At 37.9% G+C, this 25278-nt stretch overlaps 1 pseudogene; it reads right to left on the bottom strand.

Moving 5' to 3' along the window:
* The window catches only part of LOC102252325, a 31850-nt pseudogene extending 6725 nt beyond the window's left edge, over nt 1-25125 (bottom strand).
* Between the last annotated feature and the right edge of the window lie 153 nt (nt 25126-25278).

Genomic DNA, 25278 nt, shown 5'->3' with positions numbered 1-25278 from the left:
TGGCCAGCCTGGGTGAGGGGCTGATGGCTGTTTTCAGGCTGGCCACACCCACTTTAGGGTGGGGGGACCCCACTGGGGTGCCTGGCCATCCTGGGTGAGGGTTTGAGGGCCGTTTTCAGGCTGGCCACAGCCCCTTCAGGGTGGGGGGTCCTGCTGGGTTGCCTGGCCACTCTGGGTGAGGGGCTGACGGCCGTTTTCAGGCTGGCTAAGCCCCCCAGTGTGGACCCTCACCCCATGAGGGTGTGGCCATCCTGGGTGAGGGGCTGATGGCTGTTTGCAGGCTGGCCACAGCCCCCAGACACCCAAGCTCCCAGTGGAGTCTGGCTGGAAGCAGGTACCTGGGATTTATTTAGCTTCTATAATTGAAACTTTGTTGCCTTTTGCGGAGGCCACAGCCGGCCAGGGCATGCAGGAAGCTTGACTTCCTCCATCGCCGGGGCAACCAAGCCTCCTGCTTGCTTCAGCTCTGTGGGTGCTGGCCGCCATCTTGGTTGGGTTGATTTGCATACAGTTGCTCTGATTGGCTGGTGGGTGTGGCTTGGGCGTAACAAAGGGATGGTCAATTAGCATCTTTGTCTTTTATTTGTGTAGATATGTTGATTTCAGATAGTGACAATTGCTAGGTTAATTTTAGGTGGAGGTAAGAACTATGAAAACAGCAAATACTGTGAACTTGAATAAGGATCAATCCCCTATGAAATGGTTGAAGACTCTCTGTGAGCTGTCCTTGGAAATGGGAGTAGATCATGGTATTAATTCCAGTTTGACAATAAGTTAAAAATGCTGGGCAAAAACAGTCGGAAAGGACAAGGGTGATTGATTTCTGAGAGTTTATTGCCCCATTGAGGGAACCACTCCTCCCTTGAGAGACAAAGGATGATTTTTATATGCTGGGTGCTGAGAGTTAATAGGTGGATTATTGTTTTATTTTCTGAAAATGCGAAAATACATATACTTGTATATTAACCTTTAGAATATTTAGATAAGTATCTCAAACTTACATGCTTACAGAGACCAGGCAGGTAATTCAAATGTGTGGAATAGGCAAGTAGAGGAGCAAGAAAGAGATAATGCATGACCCTATTTATTGTTAATCTTTATTGTAGAAAGTATTAGATATGCCCCCTTTTCTTCCCCATTGACCCCTTCTAGCCTGCCTCCATGCCCCACCCCAGGCTTTCACCACCCTATTGTCCATGTCCATGGGGTATGCATATATTTGGTTAATCTCTTCCCACTTACCCACCCCCATTTCCCTCTGAGATTCCACAGTCTATTCCATGTTTCTATGTCTCTGTATCGATTTTGCTCATCAGTTTATTTTGTTCATTAGATTCCACAGATGAGTGAGATCATGTGCTACTTAGCTTTCTCTGACTGTCTTATTTCGCTTAGCATAGTACTCTCCAAATCCTTCCATGCATGATCCTATTTAAAGGGCAGTCAGCAGTAGCTTGGCTTCCTCTAATAAATATCACATGGGGATATTGTTTCAGAAATGCCAAATGTTCTTATTTTTAAAATATGCTAGAAATATGGATTTTTATGTAAAATTTCTGGATTTTCAGTTGTTATTTCTTGGAAAATAAATGACGCAGGTCAAACACACTTTCAAAGCTGAGGACAAACCTCTAAATTAGACTAAAAACACCAAAATAATTATTTCACTTGAAAACTAAACATTATTTGTTTCCTAAAATCATACACATATATAATATTTCATGTTTATTTTGAGAAAGTTTTTTGAAGGATATTCTTTATTCTTATGAATTTTATTCTAACCACATTCCATGTCCTAAGTCTATCAAACCTCTGTGAAATAAAGCTCCATCATGTATATTTCTATCTAATCTGTAGGTACTAAAAAGAAGCAGATGATCTTCAGAATCTCATTCTGTGAGAGAGAGAAAAAAAATAAAGAGGGGTTTGGATAGTTCCTTGGGCTTATACTAAGTCTACTAGAGTTATCTGTTTTGACCTTCAAAATGACTAATTAGATGCCTTGAGCCACTGGCTATAGAGTAGACAACTCAGACCCAAAAATAGGTTTCTTACAATCTACATTTGATATTAAAGGGTCTCAATAATTAGAATCATACAGAGAACATGTGACACGGCTATTATATTTTCATACTGAAAATTTAATACGATTCAATATTGCTACCAAAATTCTCTTTCCATATATGCATATACACATATATATTAAGTTGAGCTAAATTTAAAAATAAACACACAAAGCAGCTGTTATAAATATTTAACTGTGAGAGATATAATTATTTTCTGAGCATCAAATATATGGTTTACAAACATTTTTTTCTACCTAAACCATTATTATTGTGTATTTTGATAGATTGAGAATGGAAAAACACAAGATATTATTCTGAGACTTAAAAATCCCTGAAAATTCGAAGACAAAAACTGTCAATATATTTTGTTTGTCTCAGTACTAAAGGACATATGTTCCATCTGAATCATGCAGTTTCATAATGTTCCTAGGACTTGAAAAAAATGACATTAGCTTTCTCTCTTTACAGAAGTTCTTCAATAATTACTGTGATATTTATTGGTTTCATGTTACTGTATTTATATAACTTGATAAGCTTTCTTGATTCTAATAGTGGAGAAAAAAATCAATGTTTCTGTTAGCAAGTCATATCATTATTGAACTGTTTTGTCCAAAGGCTCTTGCTAAGCTTATAAAGCAGAGTCCATAGAATATGATGCAAAATATATTTAGAAATATAAAAACAGAACAATGGTTGAGTTTCTGTGAGTGAACATAAGTAATATTCCATGATGATTTTTCAGAATTAAAAATAATCACTCAGGGCCCAGCCTGCATGGCTCAGTGGTTGAGCCACGACCTATGAACTAGGTCACCGTTCGATTCCTGGTCGGAGCATATGCCCGGGTTGCGGGCTTGATCCCCAGTGTGGGGCATGCAGGAGGCAGCTGTTCAATGATTCTCTCTCAACATTGATGTTTCTATCTCTTTCTCCCTTTCCCTTCTGCTCTGAAATCAATAAAAATATATTTTAAAAAATTATTCAGGTATCACTATGTCACTTTACCTGCAATATCTAAAGGAAATTGAATTTCATTATTTTAATAAGTCAGTACAAAAAGAGATGATTTAAATAGTTAAAATTATGCTTGTATCAGACAGTAAATAACATCTATTTCTTGGTGTTTCCCTAGCACAATCTGATTATATAATTTATAACTATATTTATTTAAAATGTGTGATTCTTGTGAAACTTACAAAATGAATAATCAGAGATATCTTTTACTTAGGATTAACAACATCCAAAGGTACCACACTATTGGTGGAACCACGTAAGGTTGGAAGGGTATGAGGTTTGTAAATTGTCATAAGTACAACAACATAAGAAATACTTTACACACATTATCTCAAATTATTATAATTACCTTACAAAGTGTGCCATGTTCTATTCTATGCTGGCACATCTGATGACATATTCAGAACTTAACAATTTGTAACTATATTTTAAAAAACTAGGAAGTATTTTTATAATCAGAGATAATTTAAAAGAAGCATGAACCAAATATTTATGATTTAGTCCCATCTTGTGGATAAAGAGTCTATCCCATTTAGTTAATAAGATGGCTGAAATATCCCAACTAAAGAGAATGTACTTCAATTAATTGGGCAGAAAATGAGCTAATTGGTGGGAATATGACATTATCTCTTAGGATATCCCAATCAGATGTCAAATTCAACAAATCCAAATAGAAGGTATCATCTGTACTCATTTCTAAACCAAGTCCCTTCAAGACTTCCATATTTATGTGAATAGAATCAATATTTTCTGTTTTCCTATACTCTAAGAACACTTCAGATAGAAAATGAAGCACATACAAAGGCATCAAGCGGTAACATATTAGATCTTGTTTATCAATTTATCTGTAGACAGACACATAGGCTGTTTCCATATTGAATAATGCTGCAATGAGCATGGGGAATGCAGATATCTTTTCAAGATCTTCATTCCATTTCCTTTAGATATGTACCCAGAAGTGGGATTGTTTGATCATATGGTAGTTCTATATTAATTTTTGAGGAACCTCTATGTTGTTTTCAATAACAGCTATACTAATAAATATTCCCACCAACACTGAAAAAGTGTTCCTTTTTCTCCACATCCTCGCCCAACACTTATTGTTTCTTGTCTTTTTTAAAATAACACAAAATTTAACAAGTGCAAGGTGACCTCACTATGATTATGATTTGCATTTCTCTGATGATTAGTAGTATTGAGCATCTTTTGATGTACCTGTTAGCCATTGTATAGATAGATGTTTATTAAGTTCTTCTGCCTATTTTATAATCAGACTAGTGGCCTGGTGCACAAAATTCGTGCGTGGATGGGGGGGGTTTCCCTCAACTCAGCCTGCACCCTCTCCAATTGGGGACACCTCGGGGGATGTCCGACTGCCGGTTTAGGCCCGATTCCTCTTGCAATCGAGGATTGCTGGCTCCAAACTGCTCACTTGCCTGCCTTATTGCCCCTAACCTCTCTGCCTGCCTGCCTGATTGCCCCTAGCTGGCTCTGCCTGCCTGTCTGATAGCCCCTAACTGCTGGCCTGATCTCACTCCCAACTGCCCTCCCCTGCTGGCCTGATCTCACCCCCAATGGCCCTCCCCTGCTGGCCAGTTTGGCTCTGATTGGTCGGTTTCTATGCCAATCAGCATCAAAAGCCCCGCCTCCTGGGCAGCCATTGGCTCCTTGCACTTCACCCAGATTTGGTTCTGATTGGTCGGTTTCTTTTTAAAAAATATATTTTATTGATTTTTTACAGAGAGGAAAGGAGAGGGATAGAGAGTTAGAAACATTGATGAGAGAGAAACATTGATCAGCTGCCTCCTGCACACCCCCGACTGGGGATGTGCCCGCAACCAAGGTACATGCCCTTGACTGGAATCTAACCTAGGACCCTTCAGTCCACAGGACGATGCTCTATCCACTGAGCCAAACCGGATAGGGCTGATTAGTTGGTTTCTATGCCAGTCAGTGTCTCCAGGCCTATCACCGGGCCTCATCAAAGAGGCGGGGCTGATCAGCAGCCCCTGTGGAGGCCCTGAGAGAAAGACAGGCAGGGCTTCTGGCAAAAACTGGAGAGAAAGAGAGAGGCAATGGCTGACCAACAGCTGCCATGGAGGCTGCGGATCAGACCCTGCCTCTCTTTCCAGGCCTCTCTCCAGGCCTGATCTGCAGCCCCCTTGGCAGTCAGTGCTGGGTTGCTGCACCCGCAATATATACAAGAAGCCTGGCGCATGAAATTTGTGCACGGGTATGGTCCCCAGGCCTGGCTTGTGATCAGGGCCATCTTCTCTGGCTGCCGGCAGCCAGATCCGCCCCCCACCACCACCCACCCCCAGTTCCCTGTTCACCATTGGGAGATTGGAGCCTGCTGGCCGGGGCGAGGGACCGAGAGGTCAGCCGTTCCACCCACTCATTGGCTGCACCCCTCCTGTGGGTCGCCTTCTGTGTGTGGGGTGACTGGTGAGGCAGAGGCCTTGGCCTGGTGCTGCCCAGGTCCCTCACCACCCACCCCCAGTTCCTCATTTGCCATCGGGTGATGGGAGCCTGCGGGTCAGGGAAAGGGTCTAAGAAGTTGTCAGTGTACCTCATAGTGACTGGTTGAAGTGGTCAATTTGCCATTAGGGTTAATTTGCATATTACCTTTTTATTATATAGAATATGGGAGTTTAGTTCTGTGCTCTTGATTCTGTTCCATTGGTCTATATGTGTTTTTATGCCACTCACTCCGGTAATTTTTAATGAGGCCAAAACAAAAAGGATTTTCTATCCAATTTTGTCTTGTACAAGCATATATCTTTGTAAAACCATTATCATTCTTTCCAGTGAAGCTTCAGGTGGTAGTGTTTGGAAGAAGACTGCACATTCCCTCTAGATAGCCTTCCACCTGTGTGTTTGAGCATTATAGATGCCTGCTTGCCAACTTTTCTGTTTGGCCCTTCTTGAGAACATAAGTAGCAGGTAGTAAGTTATTTGTTCTCCTATATACCCAGTTCTAAATCTGTTCTTATAGCAGGGCTTGTCACAAATACAGCAAGGGGTGAGATACCTGCTTCATAGATGTGGAATAATATGTGAGCATTCAGTGTTATGAAAACATGATTTTGAATGTAGAACCTTCCAAATATTTTCACATGTGATATTTATATGATGTTTTATCATACATTTATCCTTCTCCTTTGGCAGTCCTATATCAACCCAAAACTTTTCCAACATTTTATTTTCTCCTCAAGTCACATAGTTTCCTAATTGGCAGAATGCAAGGTTGTCTTTCAATGCCTACACTGTGTGACTACAGCATTTGAAACTATTAGGGGTTTCACTTTGAGTTTTCTCCTCATGTTTTTTCCCTCAAATTTTATTATTTTTATCTTTATTGTTGAAAGTATTACAGATGTTCCTCCTCCCCATTGACCCCTCACATGGTTTTATGTTACTTATTTTTCTTCATCTGTCATTTATATCCTGAATATAATCAGAAAAGTTTTGTCAACTTGAAATATAGAGATGCAGGTAAAATATAGAGGTTTAAAATAAAGCTAAAAGAAAGAATCTGTAATAATTGGGAATGATAGGGATATATCAGCTATTTAGGATAAGGCAAGTATTCTTTTTTGTCACCAACTTAATTTTGAACTTCCTGGCTATCAAGCGGGATAGGTAAGCTGGATGAAAGTATCCTTAACCCACAATGCCTGACAATGGTTCTCTCCTCTGTTAGCTCCTCTAAGTTGTGGATAATGCCCAAAGTTCAATCTTCATCCATAGACTCTTATCTCCCTATGCTTAGCTCCATAACTCATGCTTCCAAATGCCACAACTAAGGGTAACTTTCATAACTCCAAGTCCTATTCTCCTACTATCTCATGAACTCTATATACTTCCTCCATCACACTAATATGACTGCAACTAAACGTTTTATCTTTAAAACAACAGCAACAAATAAACACGCACGCACACACAAAAACACACCAGCTTAAAATTTCTATGTCCCCTAGTTGTTTGAAATTTCTCCACATTTTTGAACTCCCTAAATCATAAATTTTGTCTCATTCTTTTTCTTTGCCAACCCCATTCAACCAGAAAATTTTGTTGGTTCTTCCATTGCAAATCCACTCCTCTTCTACTAGCCTCAGATTCCTTTGATAATCTCCATACTAGTAACCTTATTCTTGCCTTTCATTCTTCCAGTCAGTCTTGTAATTTGGGTTCAAATATTTTTTTTTCCTAATTTCATTTTCTTCTTATTCTACCTTTTCTATAAAGCCTTCAGTGGCACCCAATTATATGAACAAAGCTCACACTCCTTACCCAGACATGAAATATTCTTCATAATCTCACCCTTAGATCCAAATATTTCCTAAAGAAAAAAACAGATCCAGTTAAACTCTCACACTTCTTATTTGCTGATATCTTATTCCCATATGTTTCTACACTTGAAGATTCCTTCTCCTTTCCTGTAGCAACATAGTTATTTTTAAAACTCAATATCAGTTCTTCCTTTATGCTGGGAATATTATCTTGTAGCTGACTGACATTGTAACTTCAATCCCGCCCCCCCGCTTAAGTTTCTATGCAGCATTATATCTCTTATCTCTCAAACCAGATCATTAGCTCCTTAAGGGATTGCTTATACATCTTTACATTCTCAAAAACACTGAGTATAGTAAATGTTATATAAATATTTTTATTTTATTTAGAGTTATTTATGCAATTACTTTCCTACTCCAATTTATGTATATGGAGATGTTCACACATTAAGGCAATAAAAGAAATAAAATAGTTATTATATTGCAAAATAAAAAGTCACACTGCTCTCTAATCTTTGTATCAAAATAGATCTTAGTGGTTTCTTATTATAACATTCACAGCTGATATGCTCCAACCAGCAGTTGGAATCTATCAAGAAGACAGTAACTGCCACAAATTGCTATTCCATAAGTGTAAAATGCCATTTTTGTTATTGTGCTAACACCAGGGAAGGCCAAATTGCAGAGTTAAAATGGGCCTCCCCATCCAAGTTGAGCTTACATGTGAACAACCATTGGCTAGAGGAGTAGTGAGGGCCATGTTCCTTTTCCCAGTGCTGTGGTCCGAAAATATTCTCAAGGCAGTAAGTTGGGACAATCATAGGACTCACCCCACTTGTTTTTCTGTCTCCAAGGAATCACTCTTTCAGTGATTGATAATCATCATTTTGTAAAACATTTTTTCATTTAATATTTTTTGGCTTTTACTTATTTGTTGTTATAAGTGGCAAGGTAGATCCAGTCTCTGTTACTCCATTTAGGCCAAAAGTAACAGCATATATATTTTAAACAGATATAGTCCTATATAGATATTTATTTATTCTTTACTAGGTTTGGGTAAGTTGTATTCACAAAGGAAGCCTGTCTATTCAATTTAAATTGTTGAATTTAGTAGAATAAAATTATTTATAATACTTCTTTATTTTCATTTTAATACCTTCATGATCTATAATAATTTTCACTCTTTCATTTCTAATATTGGTTTTTGTTCTCTCTTTTTCACCCTGGGTAATTTTGCTAGGTATTTATCAATTTTTAATAGATCCTTTCAAAAACAAAAAAATTATTTTTTAATAATAGCTATTTATTTAAAAATTTATTGATTTATTGATTTGAGAGAGAGAGAGAGGAAGAGAGAGAGAGAGAGATATTTGTTGTTCCACTTATTTATGCATTCATAGGTTGATTCTTGTATGTGCCCTGACCAGGGATCAAACCTGCAACCTTGGTGTATACAGACGATGCTCTAACCAACAAGGCTACATGGCCAGGGAAATTTCTAGTTTTTTTGTCTTCCTCTATTTTAAAATATATTCTATATTTTATTGACTTTTTTTTCCTAAATCTTTTATCTTAGCTTTATAATTTCCTTCCTTCTACTTATTTTGGGATCAATTTTCTCTTCATTCCTGAATCTTCACAATGAAAACTTAGATCACTAAATTTGAAATTTTATTCCTTTTTATAAAATATGTATTTAAATTTTTCTTCTAATTATTGCTTTAACTGCATCCTACAAAATCTGATATGTTGTGACCTTATTATCATTTAGGTCCAAATATTTTGTAATTTTCTTGTGATTTTTAAAAAAATGTATTTTATTGATTTTTTACAGAGAGGAAGGGAAAGGGATAGAGAGTTAGAAACATCGATGAGAGAGAACATTGATCAGCTGCCTCCTGCACACTCCCCACTGGGGATGTGCCCACAACCAAGGTACATGCCCTTGACCGTAATCAAACCTGGGACCCTTCAGTCCGCAGGCTGACGCTCTATCCACTGAGCCAAACCTGAGCCAAACCGATCAGGCTTGTGATTTTTTTTTTTTTATCTATGGGTTATTCAGCAGTAAGTATGTCTAAAAATCTTGCTATTAATGATTTATAATTTAATTCCATGTGGTCAGAAAATACATATTGGATGATTTCAATCCATTTAAACATATTAAACTTATTTTATGTCTTTGAATGTTTATTACAGTTTTGGGATATGCTGTCCAATGAAATATCAATTATGTCATATTGGCTGTTCAAGTCTTCTATATAATTACATTTTTTTCTCATTTTTGGCTATATGTTTCATAAGGTACTAACAAAGGAGTACTTAAATATCCAGCTGTGATTATAAATTTGTTTCTTCATTGTATCTTTTTTTTAACTTGGAATAATTTTTAATTAAAGTACAATTGACATACAATATTACATTAGCTTCAGGTGTACAACATAGTGATTTGACATTTATATTACCTTACAGAGTGATCACCATGATAAGCCTAATGACCATCTGTCATCATACAAAGTTATTATATCCTTGACTATATTCCTTATGCTGTTCATTATATCCATATTACTTATCTTACCTAATAATAGACAAACATGTAAATTGACCATACCTTTGCTATGCTAACCAGCCAATCAGGAGAGTATGCAAATCAACCCAACAAAGATGGTGGTTAATTTGCATATGTAGGCTCCAAGCGGCGGAGTGAAGCCTGATGGCCCCGGGGCCAGAGCAGCGAAGCCTGACGGTTCCAGGGCTGGCAGAGTGAAGCCTGATGGCCCCGGGACCAGCTCCAGCCGGAGCCTGGCCAGAGCAAAGGCATGGGTCCTGGGTGCCAGAAGCAAACTGGTGCCAGCAGCCAAGGGAAGGCCTATTTCACAAATCTCTAGTGTATTTTATAACAGGACATTTATACCTCTATTCCTCTTCACCTTTTTCACCATCCTACACTTCCCTCCTGTCTGGCAACTGTCAGTTCATTCTCTGTATCTCTGAATCATATATTTTTCACCAACTATAAATCATACTCTCAGCTATGCCAATCCCCAACTTTATCACTCTGATTCTGGCCCCATATCAGTGTGTTTCTCCTAATAGTAAGCATTAATGAATCTAAGGTTCCTTCTCTTTCTCACTGACATAGCATATTCCATACTGTATCCCATTCAAGATACAACAAAGATTTTAGTGGGCTTCAAAAATTAAAATTTTCTTCTTTAGTACAAATAGTTTCATGTTACTTTAAAAGTGACACAACTTACAACCTCTTATTAGTGTGTGTTCAGTAGGTGAGGGTGTGTTAAACCCACTTGGTTCCTGTTCTGACCACCATGCTATTGTAAGTTGTTTGACTAGGCCAGTGATTTCAATTTGGGGCTAAAGAACTGACTAAACTAAAGTCCCTTTCTATATTATGTTCATTTTCTTCAACTCACAGACCCAGAACATGTTAGAACTCCATATTTGATTGTATGTAAATCTTCCTATGAAATAACAGATATTTCTAAGAACCTTTGCACCTGGAAGATGATGTTGTATTTGTATGCTATTGTATCCTATATAATAAAGAGGTAATATGAAAATTGACCATCATGCCCTTGCACAAGATGGTGGGAATGCAGACTGGTACAGCCACTGTGGAGAACAGTATGGAGTTTCCTCAAAAAACTAAAAATGGAACTCCCATTTGACCCAGTGATCCCACTTCTAGGAATATATCCCAAGAAGCCAGAAACACCAATCAGAAAGGATATATGCACCCCTATGTTCATAGCAGCACAATTCACCATAGCTAAGATTTGGAAACAGCCTAAGTGCCCATCAGCAGATGAGTGGATTAAAAAACTGTGGTACATCTACACAATGGAATACTACGCTGCAGTAAAAAAGAACAAATTCTTGCCATTTGCAACAGCATGGATGGAAATGGAGAGCATTATGCTGAGTGAAATAAGCCAGTCAGAGAAAAATAAATACCACATGATCTCACTCATTTGTGGACTATAGAGAACAACATAGACTGATGAACAGGGACAGATCCAAAGACAGAGAAACAGTGATCAGACTATTAATCCCCAGAGGGAAAGTAGGGGAGGGAGGGGACAAGGGGAAGAGATCAACCAAAGGACTTGTATACTTGCATATAAGCCAATCCAATGGACATGGACAACAGGGGGATGAGAGCATGAGTGGGGGAGGGCAGTTTGGGGTTAATGGGGGAATGAGGACACATTTGTAATACCTTAACCAATAAAGAAATTAAAAAAAAAAAACAAAAAAAAACAGCAACAAAGCACAGCCGCTATTTAGTATAAACAAACTCCCATAGTTCAAGTCCAAATGAACAAATCTCACAGAGACAATTCTTTTCTTGCTAGAGAACCTGTAAGTAGGGAGAGGCCTTAGAAAATGCCCTGTATATTAGATGTTATTTATAGATCACAATTGAAGACTCATTTTAATAGTTACCTTTTTATTTCCTTTCATAAAATTGAAAGATAACCATACTTATTTTGTCACATGGAAGAATAATGACCTTTAACAATGGCTTTTTTAATTTTGTAAGCTATTTGAGCATAATCTTTTTCTGAGGCTCATAATTGTCAAGGATATTATCACTCTTGTATTGTCCTTGAGTACTTAGTAGTGAATTTTAAGGCCCTAGAAAGCTTTCTTTTCATGAAATCAAGTCTCCTGAAAAGATAGAAGCAACTTGGTAGTGCAATGGAGACAAGATCTTCTGCAAATATTATATTCTTCCTTCATTACCACTTTATAATGGAATGCAAGAACATTGCTTTATAGTCTATGCTGAGAACAGCGTGTATTGACCTCTTGTCAGTACTTCAGTCCAGTGTTCTCACTTTATGGTTGAGATATAGTATAGCTATTGACAAGCAAAAGGAACTGCCAAAGATAGAGCATATATTATTAAAGCAGTTCATTTTCTCATCAACAGTTTATGTCTTGCTCCTGGTAATTAGTGAGGTCTTGGAAGGAATTAGTATAGTGTTTGGGAATGTGTGTGCTAAAAGAGTATACATACATTGAGTTAGAAAAGAAATGTACTCATTTATGAGGAGGCTGCACAATATGAATGGCATGCACATAGAAATTGACCTCTGAGATCATTCACATGGTTTTCCCATTATACTCCTACAAATGGCCCATTTATTACTCTTTGTCTATAAGGCTAACCAAGGGTCATTATGTTTCTAATGTTATACCATTGCCTATATCAGAGGCTAGTTTCTAATTCACCCACCATCACGCCACATAAACTGAAGAAAAAGGCTATTCTTACTCCGCAAGCAGCCTGGGGATATGTCAACCAGAGGAAATAATTGATCAAATGAACTGAGGCCATTTATATGGCCAAAATATGTTCAGAAGAAGGTGGGAATCCCGGGACTAATCCAGATAAACTGCCTCTAGATGATTCCAAGCATCTAGGTATTCTTTTGTCCCTAGTATGTGCTGTATAAGGCTACATTTCCACCTAATTCTATCTTCAAAGTGTAGGAATTCAAGACTTTCACTATTTATATGGCCATGTAGCATTCTATGGTTATGGTTGATTCCAACCCTCAATACTTTTAAATTTCTGTCTTTCTATAATAATTATTTCCATTGTATTTTGGATAATGATGATTCTAGCAGGGAACCCGAACCCCAGGTGGTTAAATTAAAAACAGATAAGGAGACTTCTTAAAGATAAGAGGCAGGATTAAGGGAACCAACTATGGATGTTGAGGCACCCAGAGACTACTGGAAGCCATTGCCATCTCTAGGGCAGAAGGAATGAAGGGAGGTAAGGGTACTTCCATAACTCCGTGAGAGCTGGACCCATGGAGAAGAGGCTACTCAGCAGGAGCTATAATTGTGAAGGAATGAACTGTCAGAGAAGCAGTACAGAAGCAAGGAAGGGGGAAAATATTACCTTTATCTTTTTTTCCTCCCATGTTCCAGTGTCCTGTTGGTACCTTCAAAGTGCTAAAACCCATCCAGAAGACAACCAGCAAGTGAGTGAGGTTCTATCTCCAGTACACAGAATGAACAGAGAAAGGTATAAAAGGGATCTGGGGAGAGTGGAGTGGGGGAATGGAGAACAAACCAGCATATATTTAGATATTACTGCTTTTGCATAGAAGGATGAAGTGGGAATCTAAGCATTTGAAACTATTCCATGTCACTACTATTTTTTGACTGGGCAACTGCAATTCTCTCCTAACCAGTCTCCCCAAATCCACACTTGTCTCAATTCAACTAGAACACCCTGGAAGCCAGAGAAAGCAGTTCTAAACAAATTTGATTGTCACACTTTCCCTCTGCTGTCCTCTTCAATGGATTCCATTGCTTTTATGACAGAAATTAAAATCTTCACCAGGGCCTGAAGTGCTCTATCTGGTCTGGTTCCAGCCGAATTCTTTAATCACATCTTGTTCCATTCTCTCTTTTGTTCAGCACCCCCTGTCCCCCGCCCCAGCCACAGCATTACTGGCTTTCTTTGTTTCATGCCTCATTCAGAACCTTTGAAATGCTGCTCCTTCTTCCTGAAATGTTATTTCTGCTTTTCCCTCTCTCTTAGTTAATGCTCCTTTATCCCTCAGATCTCATCTCAAAAGTTACTTCCTCATGAAAGCTTTTACATAATTCCTAGATCAGCTCAGCTACCAAATTTTATACATTTTTCTTATACTGTGTACATTTTCTTCACTGAATCTTCTCAGTTTAAAATTCTACATGTATTTGCTTCATGATTATCTTGATTTCCATATCCTGTACTAGGTAATAAGCACCATGAAGCAAGGAATTTATCTGGTTTTGTTCATAATTGTATCTGCAGGCCCCAACTCAGAACCCCCACATGGTAAGCTTTAAAAAAATAATCACAAATTTGAAAGACATTACGTGTCTCAGCTATAATTCAGGATGTTGATATGAGATAAGACACGTGTGTATGTCTGACTACTTGATTGGTTATGAATTTATTATTCAGTTTTCTATGCAGGAAAACATACAATATACCCATTTTTTATATTGGCTCTTTCATGTGTTTTACAGGTAAACCAGTTTTTTTCTAGAATTGTATTTTTAATTTATGTCTGAGCTAAAAATCATTAGTTGCATTATTTATACATGATAAAAATTGGGTCTCTAAGAAATGTAAAATAAATTTCTCTAAAAACTGTGTTTAAAAAATACCCTTTTACTATCTTGCATTTTTCTACCTATAAAACTCACATTTTCATTAAAAAGAATGCAGTTGCCTGGAAAAAGGTGTGAGCATGAATGCATAATAAGTAAAATTATTCAAACTAAATGTTCTTCTAGAGAGGAAAATTGTTATATGAGGGAAAAGGCTGTATGCTTCCTAAGAGACTATTCTAAACAAATAATTATATACCACATTTTTGATGTGGTCTATGAAGTTCTGAATTGCAGAATATTTTTGTAATTTGCTTAGCTATGTTTAGGGAGACATGACTTTGGCCCTGTTGCTGCATCTTTTATTAAGGCTGTTTCTGCACAACTAGCAGGGAATATATGTGAGAAAAATACCTTAGAATTTTGTTGAATTAATTTTGTCAGTGACACAATTATTTTCCTCATTCTAAGAAGCAAAGAAAAGGGCATAACTCTTTCAGTATGCCTATTGGAATGGGGAGTAAAGTAGTGCATGTAAATTACAGAATGTATGGGAAATTAGAAGGCTCAACGGGGTATAAGAGAAGCTATGGGAAAGAAAGAGAAAGGTAAGTGCTGAAAAGACAAACTGTCATTACTATTTCCATTTATTTATTTATTTATTTATTTTAATAAACTTCCAATTTTTATTGGACTTGGAACATTAGGACAACTGTGAAAGTTGCTTTGGATGTCCTTCTGTGACATCTTGCAGCCTTCATTTGGTATGAATGCATGTTTTTAGTGTTTTAAAATTTTTTAATTACAGTTGATATACAATATTATATTAGAGGTATACAGGATAGTGTTTAGACATTTATATAACTTACTAATTGATCATCCTGATAAATCCAGTATCCATCTGACACCATATATAGTTACTACAATATTATTGACTATATTATGCTATATTTTATATCCCTGTGAAGTGTCATCACTCTTATACAGACAGGTAGTACAAAATCAGAACCTGATTTTCCATTGGAGTCTTACCCAGGATTCTAATATATTAAAAATATAAAAGAGTAACTCATGTGATTGATGTCAGAAAGGGGAGTGCAATAAGATCCCTACCCTCTCTTTCTATCCAACTCCACCCACCAACCCCTGAAACTTTAGTGGTTCTATAGATCTTGGCATGGAAACTTGGTTTTATAACTGTTATCCAACTAACACTATAATGACATAGTCAAATCTCAAAGGGAAACTGAGTTATTAAGTAGTTCAAACTGAAGTTTAGGAAGAGAAGGTACTTAATTTATACTTAAGAGTGATTTGCTTTAAAATTGTATCTTTCCTTAATTGCAAATTCCATGGATTGAATTCCTAAATTACTTGACAGTAATCATTGTTTAGAAACGTTTAGTCCATTTTGTTAAATATTTTATTTTATAGGAAAAAGACTGGGTCATTTGTTAAATTAGTTGTTATATTGAAAATTAGTAGATCCTGAAATTGCTGTCTTGATATAACTATTAAAACTGAGTTTTATAATAGAAAAACCTTGCCTTTGATATAGATGGTTTTATACTATTTTTTCTAAATTGCAACGTTGCTAAAACAGTATGAGAACATATTAAGAAAATAGTTTGTAATGCTCCTTGTTTATTTTATTTAACTTCTATTGAGTTTACAACAATAGTATTTAATAATTTTAATTTAATTGTCAGGTGGCATCACCTAATGGAAGCCAAAATGTACAACATCCTATATAATAAAGGCTAATATACTGAGTGTCTGGTCATCTATTCAACCAATCAAAGCATAATATGCTAATGATATGCTAAGGCTGCTCAACCGCTCGCTATGACGTGCACTGACAACCAGGGGGCAGACGCTCTAACCAGTAGGTTAGCATGCTGCTGGGGTCTGGCTGATCAGGACTGAGTGAGACTTGCAGAACATGCCCTGGAGCCCTACCATGGTCCCTCCCTGGCTGGCCAACCTCTCTCGTTCCTCCCCAGCACTGATCATGCACCAGTGGGGTCCCTTGGCCTGCCTGCGCCCTCTTGCAATTTTGGACCCTGTGGGGGATGTTGGAGAGCCAGTTTCGGCCCAATCCCACTCAACACAGGAGCTGCCCCCTGGTGGTCAGTGCGCTCCCACAGGGGGTGCGCTGCTCAGCCAGAAGGTGGACTCATGGCTGGCAAGCACAGCAGCAGTGGCGGTAGTCGGGCATCCCCCGAGGGCTCCCAGACTGCGAGAGGACACAGGCTGGGCTGAGTGACCCCCCTCCGCAGTGCACAAATTTCATGCACCGGGCCTCTAGTTATCAATAAAACCTGTCCTTTGCAACCCCAAATGGATGAACGCTACACTAATGCCAGGCTAAGTTGGGACCATGAAGTAAATATAAGCCTATAGTTAAAAAGCAAAGATGGGAATAAAAGCAATAAAACAGGAAGTACTTTGTTTTCCCACCACCAAATCTACCACTCTCATATATGTGCACCTGTATATTTTGCTTTCTACTTCCCACTAAAATTGAAGGAGTAATTCTCCAATGAATTAGGACTGTATGTTGCAATTTGGCCATTAGAATGTGAGCAATAGGATGTGGGTCAAGGCATTTAAGAGTCTGTGCACATTCTCCATATTCGTTCTCTCTCCAACCTCTATGACTGGAAGTGCTGGCTTTGTAGATGGCATCATTACAAGTTGCAAGGAGCAATTTGTTACTGTGACATGAGTGGCAAGCCTTTCTTGAGTAAAGCCACTGAAAATTCAGTTTGTTTTCATACATAGGCTTCACCATTTTGGCCTATCCAAACTGATATAGATGGCAATAGGTTTTGTCGGTTTCTCGATAATTTCATAAAGTTTCCAGAACCATTATATTACATTCTTGGCTCTGGTGTTCTGTGTGTAAACTTGTCTGCACTTTGAGGTCTGTATTTCTTTATATTTATTATTAATAGATCATATCTTAAAAAGGAGATGACATAGAAAATAACTTAATTTGGTTCTAATCTAGCACTTTCCAAAGCATTTTTTCAAGAATCATTACTTTTAGGAGATATAAATGTGTGTACCTGAACAGAATTTCCAAGTTTATATAATTTTAGAAAAGGCCATATTCAGTAAATCCCTCTTGAATACACTTGACATTATGTTATCATTTTGAAGGCTCTGAACAGACATGCAATAAAGAAGTCAAAGTTACTTTGTACCAAGTGTTTCCCACATTTATCTGACCATGACTTTTATTTCTGCAAACACTTTTCAGAAGTAGTTCCACTCATGGAAAAATAAAGAAATAGCTTGAGAAAAGAGTACTTTAATTTCATTTACAAGGATGTATTTTTACCAAAGGAATATTGAATTAGTCAGGATTCTACAAAAGAAACATTAAGTAAGAGTAGTAGTTTCCTAGGTTTGTTGTAACAAATTAATACAATTAGATGGGCTTAAAAACACACACCTTATTTTCTCACAGTTCTGGAGCCCAGAAGTTTGAAATCCAAAGTGTCAGCAGGGTCATGCTCTGTCTGAGGATTGTAGGGAAGAATCATTCCTTGCCTCTTCTAGCTTCTTGTGGTTGCTGACCATCTTTGACATTCCTTGATTTTTGTCCATGTATCTTCCCTGTGTTTCTTCTGTGTCCTTAAATCTTCTTTTCCTCATAAGGATACTAGTCATTGGATTTTGGGTCGACTCTAATCCAACATGATCTCATCTAAATGTAATTACATCTGCAAAGACCCTATTTCCAAATATAACTTTTTGCAGCATTTGGTTAAGCAAGTCAGAAGTATATAGGACAGGGCACAGGCTAGAAACTCATGGGCAGGAGCTAAGACTGCCATCCACAGGCAGAATTGCATCTTCTTCAGCAAAACCTAATTTTTGCTTTTAAGGCCTTTCAACTGATTGAGTGAGGCCCACAGACACTATCAAGGGTCATCTCCTTAATGTAAAGTCAATTTATTATAGATGTTAACCATTTATATAAACTTCCTTCACAGCAAAATCTAGATTAGTGTTTGATTGAATAACTGGGTAGTATAGCCTAGAGACGTTGACACAAAGGACTATCACAAACAAAATTAAATTGTAAGGTCAAGAACTTTTTGAAATTCTAGCCCATTCTAAATCTCTCAGCATAGAAAAACTTTTTTTTCTTAACAAAATTTTCTTGCCTTGCCTTCATTTGACAAAGGTCTGATGATGCAGCCAGTATTTAGTTGTCTCTGAATGAAAGGGGGATTTATGTGAAACTATTTCTGTTCAGATATTTAAAAAAACTCTATTTGGCTGTTTTGAAATGTTTACTTTGAAATTACCTTAGATAGTACCTAAGCTAATATTCTTACTTTATCAATAGGTGAACTGGGCTCAGAGTGGGAAAGTACCTTGCTCATATTTATCTGGCAGTTTTAGACCTAACCTGCGATGAGAACCGAGTCGAACTCTCTTTCCACAGTGCCTCTCAGACAACTATCAAAGGTGGTACTAAGCTTTATTGATAAAATTGATAGGTAAACTCTCTGATTTTGATCTTCTAGTCATTATTCTAAGGCAGCGGTTCTCAACCTGTGGGTCGCGACCCCTTTGGGGGTCGAATGACCCTTTCACAGGGGTTGCCTAAGACCATCGGAAAACACATATATAATTACATATTGTTTTTGTGATTAATCACTATGCTTTAATTATGTTCAATTTGTAACAATGAAAATACATCCTGCATATCAGATATTTACATTATGATTCATAACAGTAGCAAAATTACAGTTATGAAGTAGCAATGAAAATAATTTTATGGTTGGGGGTCACCACAACATGAGGAACTGTATTAAAGGGTCGCAGCATTAGGAAGGTTGAGAACCACTGTCCTAAGGAATCTTCCTATGCCCTTCCACTAGGGCACAGAGTTCAGTAGCCAAGAACTGCCCCTGTTGTTGCAGAAGCAGGGTGCCTGGGCATGAGGGTAACACTCCCAGCAGAATGCTTTTCTTGCACCAGACAACTCAGGACCCTCTAAGTATGGGTCACATTCTTTATCTGCATCACATTTGGAACTCAATTTTTAGCCACTCTGAGTATACAAGGTTGGCCTGCCTCTACATTTCAATGACACTCTGTTTTGATATCCTAGGTGTTATCTATACATAAATATATTAAGACAGAAACAGCAAAGGTCATAACTGTCTTTATTACTGAAGCTAAAATTTAATGAGCTAGATCACAGGCTGCTTTAAGAATGGCCGTGCCAGGTTAATGGGGCTCTGGCACTGAAGCCAATTACACTGGGTACAATTATATTCTATTCTAATAGCTGTAAGTCAGGGTTACACAAAGATTCTGTCTCTGGGTAATTACTAGCTAGGAAGCAGGTGAGGGGAAACCAAGCAAATTGTCACTGATCATACAAGAGACACACAGAGAGCACAGAGCTTGTAGCTATTCCGGGTGCGTGTGTGTCATCTGTTGCTAAGAAGGAGCTGGCTTCACAGTCAGAAAGCCTCTTCTTCTAGCACTGACCAAAAGGATATGTGATTTCAAAGACGCTTTTAGAAAAGTAGTGAAATGTGAATAGTAGGAGAGGGGGAGGAATAATTCAGAAAGCCCTTCTCTATTGAGACTGTTTCCCTGAGGATTTTGGAAGATTTAATAGTCTGACATTATTGATTTTTTTCCAACCTAAATACAGGGAGTGTTACCAAATCCCAAAATGATATTATAAAATTTGAACAAATGAACCTCAAAGATTGACTTAATAAAATACCTCCTTTAAGTTTTCTGTTATCCTCAGCATTGTGGCTATTTACAAGTCCTTTGCTACACATGGCTAAAAGGGGGCCACTGAAGAGCCTTCTGACAATTGAGGACCCATCAGAAATATAGATGAAAACACTTTGAAATTCAAAGTAACAGAACTTCCCTATGATCTCATGGATCAGTTTGCACACTATTGATTTTTGCAAAGCCTTTGAGGAACCAATACATCTATTTCTCCAAGTGAGACAGATGTTTTATGTTATCAGTGAGTAAATATTTAAAAATCCAGGGTTGTGAGAGTAATATTTTCTTAATGAAAGCATTAATGACATTTATTGGAACTGTGAGAAAGTCATTGCAGACAAGGGAAGCTATATTCCAGAGGACTGTTTTTGAGTAATACAATGTTTATAAGGGAATGAGTATTAAATAAATGACACAAGCAATGTCAATTTATTAGACTGTTCTTTGTTTCCAAGAGGTTAAAGATTTAAAAAGTAATTCCTAATATTAGTTGTTCAGACATAATTGGAAAGACTTCCAGAATGACTCAAGACTTTTGAAAAATCCTTTCAAAGTAATGAAGTAATTCATGGTAGAGTAGAAATAAATGAGTAAGAGGGAGTAGCTGGTATAATGTGAAGTCAGATCATGTCTTGTTATTGCTTGGTCTAAAATTAAATATTGGTGATATTGCTCTTTTTCATCATTAGAAGAAGAGAAAGAAGAGGCTTTCTGGTGGTTATATATTCATTCTTTGTGTATCAGGCCTCTAGTATAGTCAATAATGTTATATTAGCTATGTATAGTGTGTGGGGGTACTTGAAATATCGGAGGGACCACTATGTAAAGTATGATTGTCTAACCACTATGCTGTATACCTGAAACTAATACAGTTTATTGAATACAAACTGTAATTTTAAAAGAAAATAAATAAATTTAAAAAAGTATTAACTTCTGTAAGTGGGTCTAATAATTTTAAAGAGACTCAGTCACTCCTAGCAAGGCTGCCTTGTTGAATTGTCCTTCGGTAACAAGACTCATGAGCCCTAAATAAATCAAAGGACAGAATATTCTCCAGTTTAATGTTCTACTTTCAGTATCAAGTTGTACATAATGCTATCTCAATAAGGAATAAAGCCCCACTATAGGTGCATTATATTTGAGAGATGTTAAAAAATGATTCACCAATGTCACAACAATAAATTTAAAAAAAATTAACAAGTTATTCAGCCATGCTTTCAGTTGAGTAGATCCAATGACAATCTATCATGGATAACTGTACTATTACGATTGTGTAGATTTTCTTCAAAGCTATAGAGTCAGTTTCACAAATCTCTCAACAGGCCCATATTCATATTTGTCTCTATATTATGAGAAATGAAATTACTGGTAAATGGCTATGCTAAGGACAGCATGACCTTAGGAGCACAAACACTAAGCTTGAAATCAGAGTTATGCTCAATTATTAGTTACTACTAGCTGTGTTAACATGAACAGGATGCTTTATCTTTCTAGTTGTCATTTTTTTTTCACTTACAAAATTGGGTTAACACTACCAATTCCAGTGATTTTAAGAGAATGGACTGAGATGATGTAAGTACAGTGCTTAAATAAATCTGAGTTTGTTACCTGAGGAACATCTCTAAATACCCTCCTTCCCAAACCTCAATACTAATTTATCTTCTGTGGTTAACTCCATAGTTTCTTGCTTCAAAGGTATTAGGCAAGTTCACATCACTGAGATTTTTACATTTAAGCTCACACTTTTTCAAATAAATAGTAGCCTCTTAGGTCTCATCACAAAGTTATCACTACTCATTCTTACCGTATTCTGCCCAAGTAATGGCATGTGACTAAAAATCAAATGACCAGAAACACATAATGGAGTAAATATAGTCTCTTCAATAAATGGTGCTGGGAAAACTGGAAAGCCACATTCAAATGAAAGAAACTGGATTACAGTTTGTCCACATGTATAAAAAGTAACACAAAATGGATCAAATACCTAAATATAAGACCTGAAACAATAAGTTACATAGAAGAAAATACATGTACCAAACTTATAGACCTTGGTCATATAGAAGAACATTTTATGAACTTGACCCCAAAGACAAGGGAAGTAAAGGCAAACATAAATCAGTGGGGCTACACAAAATTGAAAAGCTTCTGCACAACAAAAGAAATTAACAACAAAACGAAGAGGCAGCCAACCAGATGGGAGATGACATTTGCAAACCATAGCTCCAACAAAGGTTTAGTTTCCAAAATATATAAAGAACTCATAAAACTCAACACCAAACAAAGAATACAATCAAAACATGGGCAGAGGACCTGAAAATACACCTCTCCCAAGAAGACGTACAAACAGCCAATAGATATATGAAAAGATGATCAACCTCACTGGAAATTAGGGAAATTCAAATCAAAACTACAATAAGATACCACCTCACACCTGTTACAATGGACATTATCAATAAGACAGGCAAAAACAAATGTTAGAGAAGTTGTGTGTGTCGGGGGGGAGGAACCCTCCTTCACTGCTGGTGGGAATGTAGACTCGTACAACCGCTATGGAAAGCAGTCTGGTGATTCCTCAAAAATTAAGAATAGAGCTACAATTCAACCCTGCAATCCCACTCCTGGGTATATACCCCCCAAGAAAACTCGAAATATTTGCAAACATATATGCACCCCTATGTTCATTGCAGCATTATTCACGGTGGCCAAGACATGGAAACAACCAAAGTGTCCTGTGATAGAGGATTGGATAAAGATGATATGGCACATACTAGTATACACAATGGAATACTACTCAGCCATATGGAAGGATGGAATACCACTATTTGCAACAACATGGATGGACCTTGAGAACATTATGCTAAGTGAAATAAGTCAGTCAGAAAAAACTAAGAACCATATGATTTCACTCATAAATGGTACATAAAGCCAAAACTCATGAACACAAACAGCAGTGGGGTGGTTTTCAGAGGGAAGGGGGACTAAATATATGATGACAGGAGAAGATTTGACTTTGGGTGGTGAGCACATGGTGCAGTATACAGATCTGCAACATAGAAATCCACACCTGATTTCTATATGTTCTTGTTGACCAATGTCACCTCAATCAATTTAATAAATATTTTAAAAATAAAGAGCAAATGAGAGGTAGATAATTTCAGACTAGTAGTTCTTCAAACACAATAATTTAGGTGAAACAATTTTATCTAAGTCTCACTGAAATTTGAGTATTCCCAGAGAACCTCAGAAGTATTTTATAACCATCCATCATTATGGTTTAAAGAATGCTAAGCCTTATACATATCATAAAATAATTGATCCTGAGTACTTTTCTCATTAAGATAGTTTGACAATTTGTCCTTGTTTTCCCAGCACAACCCTAGTTTACTCTTGTTTATCCAGGTGTGATTATTAGTATTCCCAACCTTACTTAGAATAGTGTTCCACTATAAATTATACAATCATCTATAATCAGATAACTTTGGCTATCCAAAATTAAACAGCAAGTACAGAAGAAATGTACTTGTTCCCGTCCTTTGCCTGAGCAGTTCTTCAAAACTGCCTTCTGATATAGAACCTTATACATTTCACCAGGCCTCCCAATCCTATGTTGGGCTTGGTATTCTCTGTGGGCATTCAGTGCCCTTTACATCATATTCTATATTTTTGGCTCTACTGCAGAGGATGAAAACATGGGGCCACATGCACCAGATTGCCTTGCCAAATATTCTTAGATTCCATGGTAAGATGTGTTAGTATAAAGTTTGACAGGCAGATGAGAAACACAGTCTATTTCACTATTCCTTCTACAAGTGGCAAGCAGACTCATCGGTTCCCCAAATGCATGTGTGTGTGTATTTTATTGCATCCTCTAAGTTTCCCAGCCATTTAATCTGCTTTGAGTACGAAGAAAATCTAGAAAGTTGGCCGTGATTTCCTTCAGATCCCTTACCTTGGGCAGCAGCATCTCTGTAAGCCTCTGCATACGTGAAAATGAAAACTAGTGGCAGTCAGTTTGACTCTTGCCCACTTTATCCTTTCCAGTGCTTTGTTGTTGCTTTTCATTTGTTTGCATGTTGATGTGTAAACAACTCTATTAATCTATAATTAATATAATTAACTTTCTTTCTCCTCTTTGCCCCGCCCCCCGAGCAGCTAATGCTCTTCTTTCTGTCACTATAAGTTAGTTTACATTATTGAGTTTTATATAAATGGATCTCACAGTATGTACCCTTTTTGTCTGGCTTCTATCATTCACTATAATGTGGTTTTTTTTATTTATCAACTAGGGACCCAGTGCACAAATTTGTGCACCTTGAAAGGAACTGTGGGCGGCGAGGCTGCAGTGGGCATAGGGGTGGGTCTCAGCCCGTACTCTGTGATCCCATCCAGCCCCTCCCACTGTGGCCCCCGGTCCCCTGTCTGCCTGCAGCCCTGCTCCTGCTGCCCAGCTACCACACGTTGATGGTGCAGAGTGATTGGGGCCGGCGACAGCTGCAGGTGTGAGTAGGGCCAGTGCTATCAGCAGGTATGAGTGGAGGCTGCTGCCCCAATCACTCCTCAGGAGCAGGGGGAAGTGGAGAAGCGCTGAGGGGCAATTGGGGTCAGCAGCCACTGCTTGCACCCGCTGATGGCACCGAGTGATTGGGACCGCCGCCAGGTGCCAGTAGCAGGTGCAAGTGGGGCCAGTGCCAGCAGCAGGTATGAGCGCAGGGCAAGACCGCAACACGCTGGAGCAAAGAATTTTCAGTAACCACCAGAGGCATGCCCCAATGACAGCGACCAGCACCTCGCCTTGTTCTGGTGCCCCCACTCACCTGCTCCACCATCCCGACGTGGCCGATGCTCACCATATCCCATGCTCTGCTTCCTGCTGCTAATGCCTATCACATTCCGCGTGCCCCCTGGTGGTCAGTGCATGTCATAGCTACTGGTTGTTAGGTTGTTCTGCCATTCTGTCTATTTGCATATTAGCCTTTTAT

Source organism: Myotis brandtii, unplaced genomic scaffold (genome assembly GCF_000412655.1).
Source record: "Myotis brandtii unplaced genomic scaffold, ASM41265v1 scaffold345, whole genome shotgun sequence".
NCBI lineage: Eukaryota > Metazoa > Chordata > Mammalia > Chiroptera > Vespertilionidae > Myotis > Myotis brandtii.
Note: the sequence above shows the minus strand (reverse complement) of the source record. Positions and strands in the feature narration are given on the sequence as shown.